Raw genomic sequence first — 14,737 nt, 5'->3', positions numbered from 1 at the left:
CGGGGGTCTGTCTGGTGGCGGGGGTGTGGATAAGGGTCGGGGTAGTCATGGGACAGGTAGGGGATAGGGTCCTAGTGGGCAGTCAGGGGACAAGGAGTAGGGTGGGTTGGATAGGGGGTGGGATCCCGGGGGGTGGTTAGGGGCGGGGGGGTCTCTGGAGGGGGCAGTCAGGGAGCAGGGGGGTTGGATGGGGCATAGGAGTCCCAGAGTCTGTCAGGGGGCGGGGGGTGGATAGGAGTCAGGGGACAGGGAGCAAGGAAGGTCCTGGGGGAGGGCAGTTAGGGTGGGTGGTCTCTGGAGGGGGTGGTCAGGGGACAAGGAGCTGGGGGTTTGGATGAGTCAGGAGTTCTGGGGGGGCTGTCAGGAGGCGGGGGTGTGGAGAGGGGTTGGGGCAGGCAGGGAGCAGGGGGGGTTGTATGGGTCAGGAGCTTTGGGGGTCCCTGTCTGGGGGCGGTTGGATAGGCGTGGGAGACCCGGGGGTCTGTCTGGGGGCGGGGGTGTGGATAAGGGTCAGGGCAGTCAGGGGACAGGTAGGGGGTAGGGTCCTAGGGGGGCAGTCAGGGGCCAAGGAGCAGGGAGGCTTAGGTAGGAGGTGGAGTCCTGGGGGGGCAGTTAGGGGCAGGGGTCCCAGGAGGGGGTAGTCAGGGGAGAAGGAGCAGGGGGGTTGGGGGTTCTGAGGGGGGAAGTCAGGGGGCGGAAAGTAGGAGGGAGTGGATGGGGGCGGGACTAGGGCAGGGGCAGGGCTAGGGCGGGGCTCCCTGGGTGCACACCCTAATGAAATGGGCTGCGCACGCCTATGATGGTGGGGTTGACATCTACCCTCCTTTTGTTACTAAAATTGCAGTATAAAAAGTCTGTAAACTACTTGGTCCCCAGTAAACAAGGGGTTAAGTCGAGCTTCACTTTCCCCTCCCACCCTGCCTCCCTTTGCATATGTGCTCCAGGGAACGAAATTCCATTTGGTTTCTGGGACATACAGAAGGGAAAGAACGACAAAGGCAAGACTCCAGCCTTAGGCTCTGAAGACAAGGTTGATCTCCAGGATGGTAAAATGTTGGTTTGTACTCTTTTGGCTTATGCTACCTTATTGAAATTTATGCTTATAATGATTCTCTCCTGGTTAACAGTTTACTGAATGTTGCTATGCTTTGTTTCTGTTGTACCATCTCACCTTCTTATGGGGTCCTGTTGCTCCTGCTGAACTAATTTTCTCATCTCCATGTGATGAAGAGGTTGTGACCATCCTTTTAGGATATAGACACCACACACACACCTCAATTATATCAACACCTTTTGTCACATCCAGCCTCTCTATTCCCAGAGCGTAGTTATCAGGGTTCAGTCAAGCTGCAAGGGCATATCAAGTGGGGTCCCGCAGGGATCAGTTCTGGGTCCGGTTCTGTTCAATATCTTCATTAATTATTTACATAATGGAATAGAGAGTACACTTATAAAGTTTGTGGATGATACCAAGCTGGGAGGGGTTGCAAGTGCTTTGGAGGATAGGATTAAAATTCAAAATAATCTGGACAAACTAGAGAAATGGTCTGAAGAAAACAGGATGAAGTTCAATAAGTGGAATACTATGCCTTTGTCCTTAGGAAGGAACAATCAGCTGCACACATACAAAATGGGAAATGACTGCCTAGGAAGGAGTACAGTGGAAAGGGATCTTGGGGGTCATAGTGGATCACAAGCTAAATATGAGTCAACAGTGTAACACTGCTGCAAAAAAAGCAAACATCATTCTGGGATGTATTAGCAGGAGTGTTGTAAGCAAGACATGAGAAGCAATTCTTCCACTGTACTCTGTACAGTTAGGCCTCAACTGAAATATTGTGTCCAGTTCTGGGCACATTTCAGGAAAGATGTGGAATAACTGGAGAAAGTCCAGAGAAGAGCAACAAAAATGATTAAAGGGCTAGAAAATAAGATCTATGAGGGAAGATTAAAAAAATTGGGTTTGTTTAATCTGGAGAAGAGAAGACTGAGAGGGGACATGATAATAGTTTTCATGTACATAAAAAGCTGTTACAAGGAAGAGGGAGAAAAATTATCCTCCTTAACCTCTGAGGATAGGACAAGTAATGGTCTTAAATTGCAGCAAGAGTGGTTTAGGTTTGACATTAGGAAAAACTTCCTAACTGTCAGGATGGTTAAGCACTGGAATAAATTGCCTTGGGAGATGGTGGAATCTCCATCATTGGAGATTAAGAGCAGATTAGATCAATACCTGTCAGGGATGGTCTAGATAATACTTAATCCTGCCATGAATGCAGGGGACTGGATTAAATGACCTCTTGAGGTCCCTTCCAGTTCTATGATTACTGTTTGATATACCATTAGAGACTATGTGAGAAAAGTAGTTTGTACTGAGTTTGTTGACCATCAGACAAAGACTATCTATTCACACTGGCTTTCTCTAACGGGGGCGGGGATAGTCTCCACTTTTATGGGTTAAAGAATGTTTGTGTTATTGACATTGTGTCAACTGAGGTTTATTTTGTAATATTTTTAAATATTGTGTGTTCATGTGCCTAGAGTCTGATGGACACATTTGAATAAATCAAAAATAAATACATACATTAAATCAAAAGAAGTCCCATGTACACATTTCATGGCCTTCTATAACAGAGACAAAGACGATCCTGATTGTCATATATGGCAAACAATCTGACTGTTGGGGAACGGCAACAGGAAATGCATTGATAGCTTAGTGCACTGCCCCATGTCCTAATATAAGGGTGATGAGTTCATTCCTTCATTTGGCAAGGGAATTTTAAAAACAGTCATATGACTCAAAGACATCTCGGCTTACTGCTCAATGACTGTTAGCATGGAAGCAGGAAATAAACAAATACTTATAGCACTTAAACTCTGTGAAGTGTTACATCCTCACAACACCCCGTAAATTAAGCATGGAGAAAGCTGTGGTGGAGAGGTTAAGCAATTTGCATAGAGTATTTAGAATTTGGTAGTCCCTGGCCCATTAGATCAGACAGAACCTACCTCCCACAAAAAAAAAGGCACCTGGAAATCAGGAGGGAACCCCAACTGCACTCCAGTATGTGGGATGAGGAGTCCTTAACTGCCCATACAAGGTCACTTTAAAAAATGAAAGAAAGAGAATTACATACCGCATGGGCTGGCTGGGTTCTGTCCCTCTCTCCTTGGAACCACATACAGTAGTCACTATATAATAGCCAAGTTTATTACTGTTGTTATAGACGTTCAGAAATTCCTGCAGGCTGCGTAGCTCCAGTGGTGGGGAAAGACAGATTTGTGATAGAAAAGAACTAAGTATGGAAATGGGGCACTAGTTTTCTCACGTTCCCCTTCTCTCTTATAAGATGCTCTGCAACTGTAGGGCACAACGGATTTTTGGACCTCTGCAGCAAATAAACTTTATTCCAATATAGGTGGAACCAAACTCTACAGCAAGCACAGCTCCAATGGATTTTGAAAGGGTTTGTTTACCTACCCCCAAATGGAATTGTGAAGATTTTTATAAATATTTCTTAAGTGCTTTAAATATGTAGAGTCAAACTGAACTTTCGATTACAATAAATATGGAGTGACTCAACTGCTTTCTGTGGAGTTGCTTCAGGTTAACCCTGAGTATCTGAGCAATACTGGACTCAAAAAATAATATATAATTGCTAAGTATTTATTCTTAAAAGGCTAATGATATTGTTTGCCAAATAGGGTCTCTATGCCATTTGCCAGCCACAATTGCAGGAAAATGGTAGGGCATTTTACATTCCATGGGTAGTATGCTTTTAGCTAGGGAATTTAACTATGTGAATCTCTCTTCTATATGTGGGAGTCTTGTGTCTAAATTGAGATATGCAGCATGCTGGAAAATTTAGCTCTGGAAAGGCAAAACATTGTAAAAGCAAGGAGATTAATATAGAGACTTGGCTGCACCCAACATACACAGTTAAAAGAGAGAAACTGTGCAAAGATGAGAATATTCAGTTCCTTGGTCTATGCTATAAATAAATATGATGTACATGAAATCCAGCATATGTAACAGATGATGTTAATGATAACAACTGTGCTCCATGTGGCATAAGAAAAATTCTTAAAGGGACTCTGCCAAGATTGGTATGCCCACAATTTGACCTCTTTTTTTTATTCTTATACTGTCTTGTAACATATCTGTGATTCTATATATTTTTTCCAAACAAATATTTCAGTGTTCTATTCTAATGAAAAAAATGACAATAGCCTAGCACTGGAAGAAATATGGTTGAATTGTTGGGCAAGGATCACTCTGCCTGTGAAACAGTAATATTACCTGTTAATAACAATTAGATTAACTGATAGAGTATTATAAGCTTAATTCTTTAGTGTCTGTGAAGTGCTTTGAGATCCTTTGATAAGTGATTTATAAGTACAAAAGATTATTAATGAAAAAAGTTATAACAAAGGTCTCTACAGATCTTGCAATGAGAAGGAAATATTTTAAACATAAATGAGAAATTAGTAAGGAAAGTAACTTCAGTTTAGAGTTTCCAGACAGTTAATTATGATGGATGGTGAGGAAAACACAGAAAAACTGTAAAGATATTCTGTTTATCCTTTTATGTTTTATAGATTTCAGAATAACCAAAATATATAGTACTTTCTATTACTGTATTCTCAATATTCCATTCACAAAGCTTTCAAATGCTATTGTTATTGCTGCTCGTCTAAATAATATACTCCCAAATCGTGATGGGTATCTGGGAGGTGGAGATGGGGAGGAGGAAGACAGAGGGTATCCCCTGGGAGTCATTCCATTATAAGAGACTCTGTGCAATTCTGTTTGCTCCATTATGTTCACACAAAATAGCCTCTGTGCCCTCCACTTACTATACTAATGCATTTGAAAAATGAGCCATTTTGCATATTGTATCTTACACACAAAAAAGAGAAGGGCAATTTGTCTAGCATCATCTTTGTAATGACTAATGTAAAACCAACAGAAATTGTTTAGTCTTCATAGTAACACAGAAGTAAGAGATAAAAAAAAGTCCTATTAGGTAAGGTATGCAATTTTCCAGCAAGAGAGGATGTTCCCTAAAGCATACTATCCAAAGTAATTGTAGATGCCCCAAGTGATGGGGCTTCCAATCCACTTACCTTGTTTTTATGAAAACTATGTATGTACATTATATAAAACATCAGATGACTCATACTGATTCACAAAGAAATGTTTAGATTATGAGATAACAAACACAGCTAAGATCAGGTGAAAAATACTTGATGTCCTCAAATATTTAGGCATAATGTGACATATTAGATCAGCGGACTGTCAACCTCAGTTGGGCTTAGACACTGGATGACACAGGATTGGGACAATATTTGCTCTTACTAAATAAAGGCAAAAGTTTTCTTTCACACCAAAGTCTGTGTGGCTGAAGCTCAGGAAGGTAAAAAAGTCAGAATGGCATTCTTACTTATTTGTGGTTGGGCAAAGTACTATTCTGATTCACCCTGAAGAGTGGGGAGCACCTTGTGTTGCTCATCCAGTGTGGAATTAGGTCCTGATGTACTTCTGAAAGTATTGTTGTCTCCACTGTACCCAGAGGGACCAGTTCAGCAAAGCATTAAAGCCCATGCTTAAGTTCATCACTATGAAGCAACGTACTTAAGCACGTGTTGCTGAATAGATACAGACTTAATTAAGCGCATGATTGAAGTTCAGCAAAACACTTAAGTATTTGCTTAATTAGGGCCAGAGAAAGGAATGGAGTGTCTAAAACAGAGTGCTTCAGAATCCATCCTGATGGGATAAGAGAAATATGAGGAGCTGCCAGTACCGCTGGAGGGATGCTGAGGGATGTCCAGGGCCCTGGGGTAGAGTGAACCAAGGAAGGGAAGATAGAGGGTGATGGGTCAGAGACCAGCAGGGTTGGGAGGAAGGCAACGGGATGAAAAGAGTGAGGGAATTGTAAGGTTTGCATAGGCATACCAAGCGGAAAGTACAAGTTGTAGATATGACAAGTGAAGCTTAAAAGCAGAGTACTACCACTTTTCCGCCAATATTTATCTGTAGATTTCCACACGGTTACTGATTTCTTTCACTGAATGATTATATAGAGAGGGATCAGAAACAGCTGATGCATGCCCAACCAACATACCAGCGCTTCTCTGAACCTACTATCATGTTCTCAAGAATCTCAGCTTACATTAAAAAACAAAAAAGTAAGTCTCTAGCTGTTAGGATTTTGAAGAAACATTTGGTTCATGTTGATTAATTCAAACAGGAACAGGTGCAGAGAAGGACTACTAGGATGATCAGAGGAATGGAAAACTGACCTAATGAGAGGAGACTCAAAGAGCTTGGCTTGTTTAGCCTAACCAAACAAAGGCTGTGGGGAGATATGATTGCTCTCTTTAAACACATCAGTGAGATAAATACCAGGGAGGAAGAGGAGATATTTAAGTTAAGCGCCAATGTTGACAGAAGAACAAGTGGATATAAACTGGCCATCAGCAAATTTAGGCTTAAAATTAGAGAAAGGTTTCTAACTATCGGAAGAATGAAGTTCTGGAACAGCCTTCCAAGGGGAGCCATGGGGACAAAAAGCCTAACTGGCTTCAAGACTGAGCTTGATAAGTTTATGGAGGGGATAGTATGATGAAACTGCCTACAATGGCATGTTGCCAATCTGCGACTGATAGCAGCAAATATCCCCAACAGTGATGGGATGCTAGATGGGGAGGTCTCTGAGTTACTACAGAGAATTCTTTCCCAGGTATTTGGCTGTTAGGTCTTGCCGAAATGCTGAGGGTCCAACTGACTTCCATATTTGAGGTCAGGAAAGAATTATCCCCCAGGTCAGATTGGCAAAGACCCTGGGAGGGGTTGTCTTCCTTTGCAGCATGGAGCACGGGTCACTTGCAGGTTTAAACTAGTGTAAATGGTTGATTCTCTGTAACTGGAAGTCTTTAAATCATGATTTGAGGACTTCAGTAACTCAGCCAGAGGCTATTATAGAAGCGATGGGCAAGGTTGTGTGGCCTGCAATATGATCAGACTAGATCAGTGGTGGGCAACCTGTGGCCCATCAGGGTAATCCACTGGCAGGCCACGAGACAGTTTGTTTACATTGACCGTCCTAAGGCACAGCTGCCCACAGCTCCCAGTGGCCTGGTTCGCCGTTCCCGGCCAATGGGAGCTGCAGGAAGCGGTGGCCAGCACGTTCCTGCGGCCTACGCCGCTTCCCATAGTTCCCATTGGCTGGGCTCCTGGAGCTGCACTGCCTCAGAGCATAGGGGGATGGCAGCTGTAGCAACAACCTTTCAAAGAGTTCAGCTTGGACTTCCCAGCATGTGGGAGGATCAGGGCCATAGCTCTGCCTTACCTGTTTCCTCTGAAGTGGCTAGTGCTGTAGCAGGCAGGTGCTGGGAGCAGAACTTAGACCCTAAATTCAGAACAGGTATTGTGCTAGGTCCACACACAGGTGCACAAAAGAAAGGTTCCCTGTGCCACTGCTCCCTCCCCTTTGTGTCCTCTTGTAGGGCCCTGCACAATCTAACACTATGAACAGTTAGACCTTCTTTTGCTTCCACTGAAGCCAATGGGAGATTTCTCATTGATTTCAGCAGGAGCAGGATAGGATTAACTTCACTGTACCACATAAGACAGTATATGGATGTATTAATACAGGGATGCTATCCTTTGTTTCACAATTTATCACTGTGATGATACTGTAAGTATAGGCCCGTAGCTTGACAGATGAAAGCAAAATTAAAATACTTTCAAAATAATGATAAAAATGTACATTAGTTCTTTGCTCTGTGTGTTAACTATATATTTTTAATTTGTTACCTAGACTACATCAGATCATTAGAGCATGCACAGAAGACAAGCATTAAATCAACTGCCAAAGAACAAGATGTGGAATTTCCACATGAACAAGTACTTTCATTTGAAATACATATATCTACTTTATGTCAGAACATAGGAAAACATAGGAAAGTGCTCATTCCTTTTCTAAGTAAATCATAATTGACACGCTTTATAGAGAACAACTCTCACAAACTGCAAAGTTAACGGTATCTTGCAACCCCATTACCAATACATACATATGAAAAATTACTTACTGCAAAGCTTGCTCAAACTACAGCATCTAGCATCAAGTATGTTGGAGTAAGTAGTATTTTTAGTTTTGTTTTTTTTTTAAATTAAGTCAGCCGTAGTAATGTCAAACAAAGAATGCCCCACAAAACCCAGCATTCAAGGGCTGCTGATCAAATTCAGAAACAGGCCTCTTTACATGCATAGTACTGCAGCAATAACATTTCTCACAATACAGTGCAACAAAGACACATAGCTATGAAACGGAGAGGCAAGCTAATGTGCAAATCCTTGTTCCATCCACACCGCTAGCGCACTGCAGCTTATGAGTCACCCAGAAATTCTGTAGACAACAGGCATTCATCTAAATACTCTATTAAATATGTCAAAGCTTATGGTTTCTGCCACAATGAATGCTAATAATATCATGATACCCATAAAACATCTCACATGAACAACTCCAGTGACTGAGCAATCCTATATCATGCTAGTACTTACAGCATCAGATGATCAGACAGGACAAACCACTGTATTTAGCTATTTCTTCATAAACTGCTTTCATATACTGGCCTGTTCATTGTGCCAATTCTTCCATTGGTTGCTGGTGTTTGACAGCATCTGGACTCAAAACAATCTTGTCCCTCTTCCCCCTTTTGTAAAATCAGCAGATTTCAGCATAATGCGTGACCACTGCTGCAGCCTCAATGCAGCCAAACAAGTTTAATGCAGCAGAGGCTTTAGCTCTGCCCTGCCAGCTCTCGCTCTCTTGCTCTTTTTTTTTTTTTTAAAGAGATATGGTCCTGACTAGTCTCAGATTTCAACAGCACAGAAAAATGTCAGTTTGGGGTTTTTTTAGATTATATGTTGCCTAAAGTAAAATACAAAGTGAGGATGTCACATCAAAATTTAATATTTTTAAATATCACTGTCAAGACAGAAGTTCTATTTAAAATATCTCCATTTGCATTAACTGATCAGATTAGGGTGACCAGATCACCCAAGTCAAATATCGGGATGCGGGGGGGGGAGAGGGCACGTGGCAGGAGGGGTCAGGGCAAAAAAAACCTCCCCCCACCCCTTCCACAAGCACTGGAGGGAGGCCCAGGAGACGCAGGGGAAGCGCGGGGCCGGGGTGAGTGAGAGTCCGGCCTGGCCCCGAGCACAGGCAGGACTCAGTCGGGTGGTAGGGAGAGTAGGGGGGTGGCCTGCGGGGCCAGGCGGCGGCTGTTCTCCCCCTCCTGGGCAGCGGGATTCGGGAGCAGCCGCTGCTGCAGCTCCCATTGCCGCGGGGGGAGGAAGCGGCCGATGGCCAAGCTCAGCGGCTGCGGCTCTGGCTCCCGGGCCCGAACCCCCCGAGGCCGGGCCTGCTGCGGGGACCCAGCAGCGCGCACGCTGCGCCCAGCCCCTGGCCAGTCGCGTCTGGGCTGCTGCCCAGCTGGTGCTATCCCGCGGCGGCCCCGGGGCGGAGGCATTGGCAGCTCAGCCCCGTTCGTTCCCCTGCGGGACCCGAGCGGGACGGGAGGGCTGGGGCCTGCTGCCCCCACTCCAGGGCCGTCGCGGGATACCACCAACTGGGCAGCAGCCCAGACGCGACTGGCCAGGGGCTGGGCGCAGCGTGCGCGCTGCTGGGTCCCCGCAGCAGGCCCGGCCTCGGGAGGTTCGGGCCCGGGCGCCAGAGCCGCAGCCGCCGAGCTTGGCCATCGGCCGCTTCCTCCCCCCGCGGCAGTGGGAGTTGCAGCAGCGGCTGCTCCCGAGTCCCGCTGCCCGGGGGGGGAGAGAACAGCCGACGCCTGGCCCTGCGGGCCGCTCCCCTACTCTCCCTACCACCCGACTGAGTCCTGCCTGCACTGGGGCCAGGCCGAATTCTCACTCACCCCAGCCCCACACTCCCCCTGCGTCTCCGGGGCCAACCTCCAGCACTTGTGGACGAGGAGGAACGGTGAGCCTGGGGAAGAGGCAGGGATTCGGAGAGGGGGCCAATGGGGGAAGCCAATGGGGGAAGGAGGGGACAGAGTCGGGGCGGGGGGGGGCACTTCCAGGCTCCGGAGTATTTGCTTGTTTGTCCAGTGTCCTGAGCTAACACTGGTCGGGACGCGGGACAAACAAGGAAATATCAGGACAGTCCCGATAAAATCGGGATGTCTGGTCACCCTAGATCAGATAGTAAAGATTTTTTTTTTAAAAATCAAAATTACTTTTCACCTTTTATGCTGTTTGTTCACTTGTTCACTTTTTGCATTTCTCTCTGTCTGTTTTATGCTTGCACAATTCTATTGTGCCTGACAATGCTTACTCTATAAAAAGCACAGGTTTTCAGTGGGATTTTTTCAAATCATGAAAACTTCTCTCTTCATAGTAGCTTTTGTGACCCTCCTTGCTATTCCTCTCTTAGCTTTCTCACTTAAGAATTGTATGTGCTTTCATACTCTTCAGATTATTATTTAGAGGAATTTCTTATGTTGATTAAATCATGGCTATCGGAAACCTAAGTATTAAACTTGATTATCATTTGTGTCTTGAGTTTGGTTCTTCTTTTCCAAGTTGGCAAGGGTACTTGTCAGGATCACAGGAGCCTGGCCTACAGTTTGGGACTTAGAATTCCTACCTGCATATAGAGAACTGTGGCCCCTCTCTATTGTTTTATGTGGCTAAAGGTTGTACTGTAGGAGAACCGAATAGCCTTTTTTTTTTTTTTTTTTTTTTTAACAGACTAACACCTGACAGTGAAAAAACCATACTGACAGTGTCATTGGAGCTTACTAGTGATGGTAGATGTCAATGTCATAGTGCTCCTGATCTTCACTATGACCCTACCGCTGTTATTAAAAAAATTCTGATGCTTGTCTCTTGCCCAGGCTGGGAGGCTGATTTCTTTTGCTGAAAGTTAGTGTAACTTTGGAAGAACTAGGATATATTCTCATCCAGTCTCCTCACTAAGGGTAAGGGCCCAGGCAGAATGCAGATGAATGCATGACTGAACAGAAGGTATTGACGGGAAGGCTTTGACCTCCATGACCATGAGATGCTGTTCCAGGAAGGAGGACTGCTGGGGAGAGATGGGGCCCACCTGACCAAGAGGAACAACAGCATCTTTGGACACCAACTCACCAACTTAATGAGGAAGGCTTTCAACTTGGTTCAAAGAAGGCAGGTGACAAAAACCTAAAGGGATGTATAAAGAGAGGCAACTATAACAGAGAGCTCTGTGTTGAGGTGGAAAGGGAGGGACACAAAATTAAAAGAGAGTCACAGGAGCAACAAGAGGGAAAACAGTGGTGGGATCTGCTCAACATGTTAGGTGTCGTTGCATTTGTGTAAAGAGCATGGGGAATAAACAGGAAGAACTGGAAATTTTACTACATCAACTACATTATGCCTTAACTGGCATCATTAAGACTTGGTGGAATAAATGTCATGACTGGAGTATAGGTTTGCAGGGGGATAGCTTGCAAGGAAGGATAGGCAGGGGAAAAAAGGAAACCAAACCAATTTTCTCTTTTCCAAAGTTACAGGACACAAAATTAGGGCTTATAAAGAGACTCTCTTTGCAACCTCAACCTTAATCATAATTTAAAACCTGTTACACCAGTGAACTGTATGATAGTTAAGATTTAGTGCAGGGGCAGGCAAAATTTTTGGCCTGAGGGCCACATCGGGTTTCCAAAATTGAATGGAGGGCCAGTTAGAGGAGGCTGTGCCTCCCCAAACAGCCAGGCGTGGCCCAGCCCCCGACCCCTATCCGACCCCCCCTTTTCTTGCCCCCTGGCAGCCCCCCCGAGACTCCTACCCCATCCAATCCCCCCTGTTCCCTGATGCCCCCCCCGGGACTCCTGCCCCATCCACCACCCCCTGCTCCCCGTCCCTGACTGTCCCCCACCACCCAATCCAACACCCCCCCTCCTTTCTGACTGTCCCCCCGGGACTCCCGCCCCCATTCAACCACTCCTGTTCCCCGCCCTCTGACCACCCTGACCCCTATCCACACCCCCACCTCCTGACCACCAACCTGAACTCCCCTGCCCTCTTACCACGCTGCCTGGAGCACCGGTGGCTGGTGGCGCTACAGCCATGCCACCCAGAGCACCGGGTAAGGCTGCAGCTCTGCAGCTGTGCTGCCTGGCTGCCCAGAGCATTGTGCCGGCGGCGCAGTGAGCTGAGGCTGCGGGGGAGGGGGTACAGCAGGGGAGAGGCTGGGGGCAAGCCTCCCGGGCCAGAAGCTCAGGGGCCAGGCTGAAGGGTTCAGCAGGCTGGATGTGGCCCGGGGGCCGTAGTTTGCCCGCCTCTGATTTAGTGTCTTACTTTGAGATAAATACATTTTCAACCAATTAGTTACTAACATTTTGAACGGCAAACAGAATTGTTGACAGTCCAAATTAATTTCTTATATTAAGAATGGATATATTCTTATATATGGAAAATTACAATAGGATCAAAGGAGCAACAAAAGGGAAAACACTGTGGCAATCTGCTCAATATCTCTGATGTCTATACAAATGCAAGGAGTATGGGGAATAAACAGAAAAAACTATAATTCTTAATACGCAAACAAAATTATGTCTTAATTGGCATACTGAGACTTGGTGGGATAATCCCAGAACTGGAACATTGGTTTACAGGAAGATAACTTGCTCAGGAAGGATAGGCAGGGAAAAAAAGGAAGAGGTGTTGGTGTTGCACAGTATATCAAGAATACATACACTTGTTCTGAGGTCCAGAAGGAGGTGAGAGGCAGACCAGTTGAAAGATAGAAGATAGAAGCGGGGAAATGGAGGACCACATCATGGTAGGGGTCTACTAGGACCCCCAAATCAGGAGGAGGAGGATGAGGAGTCATTTCTAGCACAACAGAAATATCCAATACACAACACCTGGTAGTATGGGGAACTTTAACTACCTAGATATCTGTTGGAAAAGTAATACAGCAAAACACAAAATGCACAATAGGTCCTTGGAATGTGTTGGGGACAACTTTTTGTTTCAGAAGATGGAGGAAGTAACCAGTGGGACTTGATTCTGATTAACACTTAGAGGAGAGGAAAGTGATCAGGAACAGTCAGCATGGATTCACCAAGGGCAAGTAATGCCTGACTAACCTAATTGCCTTCTATGAGGAGATAACTGGGTCTGTGGATGAGGGGAAAGCAGTGGATGTGTTATTCCTTGACTTTAGCAAAGCTTTTGATACGGTCTCCCACAGTATTCTTGCCAGCAAATTAAAGAAGTATGGGCTGGATGAATGGACTATAAAGTGGATAGAAAGCTGGCTAGATCATCGGGCTCAACGGGTAGTGATCAATGGCTCCATGTCTAGTTGGCAGCTGATATCAAGCGGAGTGCCCCAAGGGTCGGTCCTGGGGCTGGATTTGTTCAATATCTTCATTAATGATTTGGAGGATGGCGTGGACTGCACTCTCAGCAAGTTTGCAGATGACACTAAACTGGGAGGAGTGGTAGATACGCTGGAGAGTAGGGATAGGATACAGAGGGACCTAGACAAATTAGAGGATTGGGCCAAAAGAAACCTGGTGAGGTTCAATAAGGACAAGTGCAGAGTCCTGCACTTAGGACGGAAGAATCCCATTCACTGTTACAGACTAGGGACCAAATGGCTAGGCAGCAGTTCTGCAGAAAAGGACCTAGAGGTTACAGTGCACGAGAAGCTGGATATGAGTCAACAGTGTGCCATTGTTGCCAAGAAGGCTAACGGCATTTTGGGCTGTATAAGTAGGGGCATTGCCAGCAGATCAAGGGACGTGATCATTCCCCTCTATTCGACATTGGTGGGGCCTCATCTGGAGTATTGTGTCGTTTTGGGCCCCACACTACAAGAAGGATGTGGAAAAATTGGAAAAAGTCCAGCAGAGGGCAACAAAAATGATTAGGGGGCTGGAGCACATGACCTATGAAGAGAGGCTGAGGGAACTGGGATTGTCTGGTCTGCAGAAGAGAAGAATGAGGGGGGATTTGATAGCTGCTTTCAACTACCTAAAAGGGGGTTCCAAAGAGGATGGATCTAGACTGTTCTCAGTGGTACCAGATGACAGAACAAGGAGTAATGGTCTCAAGTTGCAGTGGTGGAGGTTTAGGTTGGATAGTAGGAAAAACTTTTTCACTAGGAGGGTGGTGAAACACTGGAATGGGTTACCTAGGGAGGTGGTGGAATCTCCTTCATTAGGGGTTTTTAAGGTCAGGCTTGACAAAGCCCTGGCTGGGATGATTTAGTTGGGAATTGGTGCTACTTTGAGCAGGGGATTGGACTAGATGACCTCCTGAGGTCCCTTCCAACCCTGATATTCTATGATTCTATGAACAGGAATCAATTGGTTGCAAATCTAAAGGTTGAAGGTAAATTGGATGAAAGTGATCATGAAATGATAGATTTCATGATTCTAAAGAAAGGAAGAAGTGAGAGCTAAGTGAGAGTAAGGACAAAGGACTTCAAAAAAGCATACATTAACAACTCAGAATTGGTATGTATGGGCCCACAGGAAGAAAATCAGAGGGAAAAGGGAGTCCAGGAGAGCTGGCAGTTTCTCAAAAGACCACATAAAAGGCACAACAGCAAACTATTCCAATGTGAAGGAAAGAAAGAACAGTAAGAGGCCAATACAGCTTCATCAGGAGCTCTTTAATGACATGAAAAATCAAAAAGGAATCCTACAAAAA

General features: G+C 45.4%; 1 protein-coding gene across 2 annotated transcripts in view; it reads right to left on the bottom strand.

Moving 5' to 3' along the window:
- The window catches only part of SACS (sacsin molecular chaperone), a 228,363-nt gene that overhangs the window by 116,465 nt on the left and 97,161 nt on the right, over positions 1–14,737 (bottom strand). Inside the window, exon 7 of one of the 2 annotated variants that reach the window (XM_034758747.1) lies at positions 3,010–3,105. The gene's annotated coding sequence lies outside the window, so the exon portion shown is untranslated. Of the gene's footprint in view, positions 1–3,009; positions 3,106–8,569; positions 8,799–14,737 lie in introns of those variants that run through there. The other variant, XM_034758746.1, reaches the window with a different exon arrangement.

This window comes from Trachemys scripta, chromosome 1 (genome assembly GCF_013100865.1).
Source record: "Trachemys scripta elegans isolate TJP31775 chromosome 1, CAS_Tse_1.0, whole genome shotgun sequence".
Classification (NCBI taxonomy): Eukaryota; Metazoa; Chordata; order Testudines; family Emydidae; genus Trachemys; species Trachemys scripta.
The sequence above is the reverse complement of the archived record's forward strand: the minus strand, read 5'-3'. Positions and strand labels throughout refer to the sequence as shown.